The 5,934-nt window shown below is 41.1% G+C and overlaps 1 long non-coding RNA gene across 2 annotated transcripts; it reads right to left on the reverse strand.

The window, feature by feature from the left end:
• Positions 1 to 2,025: 2,025 nt before the first annotated feature.
• LOC120686093 lies at positions 2,026 to 5,354 on the reverse strand. 2 transcript variants are annotated; one of them, XR_005679964.1, is made up of 5 exons: positions 5,222 to 5,354; positions 4,926 to 5,027; positions 4,561 to 4,591; positions 2,696 to 2,788; positions 2,026 to 2,099 (listed from the first exon to the last, which is right to left on the reverse strand). It is a non-coding gene; the product is annotated as an uncharacterized LOC120686093 (long non-coding RNA). The 2 variants fall into 2 exon arrangements; XR_005679963.1 differs by having other exon boundaries at positions 2,696 to 3,777.
• Positions 5,355 to 5,934: the final 580 nt, after the last annotated feature.

Here is a 5,934-nt window from a genome sequence, read left to right on the forward strand (position 1 = left end):
GAAAAAATTAGAGATCAAAGTTGAACAAAAGCATGGCAATCCAAAGACGGAAGAAAGAGGGGCTTACTCCACGCGGTGGCGGATCGCCGGCGGGGCATTGGAAGGACCCTCATCGGGGCGCTTGGAGCCCACCATTGCTACAGGAAGACCTAGGGTTTTTGCTGGAGAAAGAAGAAAGGAGGCTCTGTAGCTAATGAAGGCTTGTTGCCGATGTAGAGCCGGAGGGTGATTTTTATGGATCTGTTTGGGCAGGTAAAAAGACAGAAAGTGAATCGGTGTGTTGGGCTTGCGCGGATGGAAGGCGAAAGGCCAGGGGCAAAGAAGAGTTTTACCCCGTTGTACGTGGTAAACCGTGTGCACGGGGTACGAGGAATGGCTTTGAATGCTGGTTGGAGTAATTTCAGAACAAAACAAATTATTCCGAAACTGGGGGACATGTGTTGACACCGTTTTTTGACACGTTTCAAGGAAGGTGATTTTTGTGAAGGGAAGGTGGCTGATTTGGAAGAAACCAAAAGATACACAGGGTTGGAATCAGCCGATGGAGCTCGTCCGATGGGCCAGAGGAATATTCTGCGAAGATGCTGATTCGCCAGCTTTGGTGCTCGGCCGATGGGGAGTTGGCGATGAAGTCAAGGAAGGAGAAGAGGATTTCGGACTCTACGAAAATCTTGATGATTCGATTGTAATATTTTAAGTAGTTTATCTTTTAGATGGTCTTTTCTTTAGGGTCAAGTAATGTTTGTCGTAATCGGCTAGGACTTGATAGCGCTAGGCTATATATATTAGTTGTAAGGGACCGGAAAAACTTGATACACATCCAATACAACAAAATTTACAATTCTTTCGCACTTTTTCGACGACTTTGTCTTTTCTTTTCTTTTTTCGACGAGTTCTTTCAAGTTGATCAAGGACGCCTCACATTCGAGCGACTTGATTTGCTGGTGAGTTTTAGTTTTACCGAGTATATTTGAGCTTTAGCTACCGGGCGTATCGCTGTGGGTTCATTCAAATATATTCAAAAGTTATCGAGTTTATCTAGGCTTTGACTTCCGGGCGCATCGCTGTCGTCTCGTCTAGATTTATTCACCAATTATCGATATCGGCTAGATTTGTAGGTTTTCCTATGCTTTTTGGCCATTATCATATCTAAAAATAGATTATATCGGCTTTAGGTTTTGGAGTAACACTTTTATTATCTCAAGAGCCTGTTTAGATCTGTTTTTAACTTCACATCATCTGAGCTACACATTCGTAGTCTAGATCTTATCATACATACACGATCGGCTGTTTACAGCCGGTTTTGTCATTTAGTGTATCGGCTGATCCTGCTGATACGCTCGTTTATTACGCGCTTGTATTTAATATCTTTTTGTCGTCTATAGTATCGGCAAAGCTTGCCGATATGCCCATCTGAGAGATATTCGGAATCCCAGCCGATACGCTCTCGAATTTGACTTTGTTTTCTCCCTTGTCAATTTCAGGTCAAATTGACTGGCACGCTTGGTTGACTTTTCCGTGCTTGGCGAACACTTGTCCTCGGATTCCAGTGTGTTGATTTTTGCGTCAACAAATGGTCAGCTCCTTGGCAAAGGCCGCTACCCCAAGAGGATCGGGCTATACCTCATCGATGCTTCCCCTCTTTCCCTTTCGGTAAGACTGTCACAAGCTAGAGTTTCCAATTAATCAGCCAAGACCAAAGCCATGTGGTATTGTGGTTGTACTATTTTCTTGTGTGGTTCTACATGTTCCAATTAAACAACATGATCTCGTAATTAAAACAAGTATAACAACATAAATAAAATCATGTTTAATATTCCAAAGATTTTAACTATAACCAACCCAAGATAAAGCATCTAAGCAATTCTACCCAACAAAATTATTATAGCGGGCGTTCCAAGGTTTGGGTAAAAAGACTAGGTAATGTCCTTAGTGGCTATCCCATCAAGTTTATGCAATATAACAATAAAGTGAATTAACATGATATTACTGAGACAAACAAGAATATGCAGAGGGGGAAGGCCACTTGCCTTCGTCGCCAAATTGCTATTGCTCTTCCTCGTTCACTTGCTCTTGATCCTCCTCGTACGGCATGTCGTCTACACGATCACACAAGCAAAAACAGGCACAAAATAAAAAACAGTACAAAAACAGTGTAAACAGAACTAAATAAGCTGAAAAAGATGTAGAGCATGTTGCAAGGATCGCGTGAGCACAAGAATCGCTGAAATCGGAGTTAAAACGAAGAAGATATGGCCAAAACAAGGTTACAGTGACTTATTTGCAATACACCAGGGGCTAAATCATAATTATGCAATAAACAAAGGGGTTAGAATGAAAAACTTGAGCCCAGGGACGGCGGGTACAAAATTACAAGAGCTTAGGGGCTACTTGTAAGTTGGCCCGTGCTAACGCTACGAGTTAAAAAAACAAACATATTTAAGTGCAGACCACATAATTATGCTAAAAAAGAATGCATCTCTTCTCTTGTAAATCCATCTATACAATTCCAGTGCCACTATAAAATTAAGGTTCATTGAGTATGCATTAGTGTTTAAAATCAAGCAGTGGATTTGGAAACCAAGGCAATCTGCTCCAAACAAAAGTTGTTTCTCCATAAAACAACAATGAGCATAGGCCCAGGTTCAGAATTAATGGTTTGTCACTGAAGCAATTTAGCAAGAAAAGAACTCACCTGAGCTGACTATGCACCAGCTAAGAATGCAAGAGTGTGTATTATCTCATTCTCAGCATGACACTTGAGAAAGATTATATTGCCCGGGAATCTCTGGAGTTTCAGTGATCAAGTGTATTAGAATTAAGCAACCATCAGAAGATCACTCAATTAACTAGAGAAGATAACAAAAAAAAAACTAACAGCAATGCAAAGTGGCAAGTTCATGATTCAAGGTAATCATCAGAGAAACATACTTGTGCTTCAGATAAAATTAGAAAGAACTTTGAAGCAATTAAGAAATTGTAGGTTCAGGTGAGAACGGGAACTTTTTCCCAGTATTAAAACTGATACGAAATATCACTTTAGGAATCTTTCTGATTTAGGTCCAAGTCTTTTTTTAAGTGACAATTCAGACAGGAAATGTATCTAGATTACTGAATGACTCTGAACAAAATTTATCTGCAGGAACTCACTTTGATTTGACTACAAAGGTCATATATTGGGTCTGAAGGTACGCAAAAAAATCGAACAAATTTGAGAAACTAAAACAACAACACCAGGGGCAAAAAAACAAATAGAGATTCTCAATAGTAAAACAAATACCAGGTGGCTATGGTTGGCGATCATCAGGGACCTCAAACCTTTAATTTTGCTGCTAGAGTAAATTTCAGCAATAACATCAATTTTTTTTAAAAAAATTAGTAGCTAAGAGCTCAAAAGAGTACAAACAAAAAGTTTGAAGCAATCAAATCAAAGAACAGATTAGCTACAATGGCAGCAAAAGCCACCTTCAAAACAACCCTGGGGGTTACCTAAAAGGTTTTGCATAGTCCAAAGAGTGGGTTAGGCGGTCTTAGATGCCACACCAATATCACTCCTCACAACAATATTTGGACCATGGCACATCTCAACATCTCAGCATGAAAGTTGAGATTGAGACAAGGAACAGGTAGAACATCATGTTTCAGAAATTTTATGAGTCATCATATGATCATAAACTTGGAGCATCACGGCATGGTAGGAAGTCCAGTAAAGAGAAAAAAAAGGGCCATGCCTAGTACCTCACAAGATATTTGATCATCAGAGCATATCCACCATGACTTGTTAACATAACAAGACAAACAAGTCTAGTAAGGATCTGGAACAAAACTATCACACGGAAAAGAAGATGGCACAACAAAAAGGCAACAACTTAGATGTACAGTTATCTATATCATAAACACATGATGCTACAGAACTGAATATGTACTACTAAAGGCCTACCATTCACATTTACAAATAGGTAAAAACAATGCTAGCAATTTAATTCCACTATCAGCACATGCCACATCTATGTAAATGTATTTGTCATGGGCTCTTCTATCCGTTGCATGGAAAGTCTGGCAACCTACAGCAGTACATTATGGGAAAGCATATTTCAAGCAATCTAGCCAAAAAATGGTAACATATGAAACCTGGTAAAATGCTTAGCTGTGATAGAGAACTAATCAACCGAATTCAGAATATAATAAAAGCCCGAAACAAGCCATCTAATCTGAAACTGCATCACAACCATAGATAACTTAGCTACAATAGTAAGTGTGCCCATGGAACACTACGGGTAAATTTCAGATATACAAAAAACACAACACATGATTCTTTGTCCAAAATAAGTGACACACTGATAGTACTCACCAAAAATCAGGCAATCATTGTATCTACTTTTGTTCCTTTACTCAAATATTAAACAATAAACCCATTCCAGAACCGATATGCATCCACAAATTTGAATCATCAGAGCTATTGCAAACAATTGCATCACATAGATGACATCAGGCTTCACATACTATTGAAACGTACCAATCACATAAGATGCAGGGGGAGAAATGATGTATTTGGCATACCTACGCTCGAAATTTCAATCTCTAGCCCTGCCTGAAAAGAAACATCAATAGGTATCACAGAGCTTATTTATTTGCTGGACGGCAGAGGAACAGAGGAGCAGCATATGCTCCTGGAACAAAAGGGACAGCATATGCTCCTGGAACAAAAGGAGCAGCATATGCAATACCACACCATATATCGAAAAATTTAAAATACTGAAGGTATCACATGAATGTTCTATTAGAAATTCATATCATAAAGCGGGATGCACTGAACGAACAAGCTTCTTACTAATTATCACAGCAAAACTCGCATGTGGAATGTGTAAGTCACTCCGTCATAGAAACATCAAGAAAACCACAAGAAAAATGAATGAGTTGAGCACCTGGAGTTCAAGATGTATCCATCTGGAATTACGTCTGCTGGATCTCGGAGCACCCCATGTCCTGGCTACAGTTCGACACTAGCGATTACCCGTGCCGTAGCCCTGGAATTAATCACACAAGGTAGAGTTATTAACAAGATCGCTACACGGCATGAGCACATATGCAAGCGACGAATCGCTGGACGCCGCCGCCGGCCGCTCGTACACCCATGATTTAGAGGTCCATGGTGCCGTCGGCTGCCGGATCACTATGTCTGCAACATCGAGAGAAGCGAGGTCTCGAGTTGGATGAGGACCTCGGTTCAGCACTGGCTGCTGCCGTACGCGCTGAACTCAGGGAGGTAGGGGCGCCCGGATAGCCGGCGGCCGGTGGCGGCAAAAAACAGAGACGACCTAAGTTTGGAGGCCAGGGGAAGAGAAAGGAGGAGGTGTGGTAATACCGCCCAAATTAATCCGGCTCAAGTGCGCTAACCATCACCTTGAAGGTAATCCCGGCTAACACGCACTTCAAACGGAGTAATCCGATAGGGCTGTCGGGTAAAGTCCCGAAGAATCCACCTGAGCAGCGATCGAACCCAAAGCTTACATGCAATCCACACGAAGGTGAGTCCAGAGAGTACAACAATTCACAGATACATTACATTATAGAGTCTTAACTTAATTATTACAACCCAAGTTCGAAATCTCTGAAAGGTACTTGAAGTTCAAATTGAAAGTAGTTCAGAGTTCACTGCAGCGGAAATAAAACGAGTACTAAACGACGATATAAGATGTCATGATGAAGCCCGTACATGACATCACTCGGCATTGTCATCGTGAGCCGGAGTCGTATCCCACTCCACCGACCAACCAGGAGGTAAAACACACGGCCAGGTCAAACTAGCTATCATGTCCTCAAAAGTATCACATGAAACAATTTGAGCCACAAGCAAGGCTGAGTACACTAATACTCAGCAAGGCTTACCCGACTAGGATATATTTAACCCTCTAACTAGACATGCAAGGCTTT

The sequence above is a fragment of the Panicum virgatum genome, chromosome 8N, assembly GCF_016808335.1.
Source record: "Panicum virgatum strain AP13 chromosome 8N, P.virgatum_v5, whole genome shotgun sequence".
NCBI classification, from domain to species: domain Eukaryota; kingdom Viridiplantae; phylum Streptophyta; class Magnoliopsida; order Poales; family Poaceae; genus Panicum; species Panicum virgatum.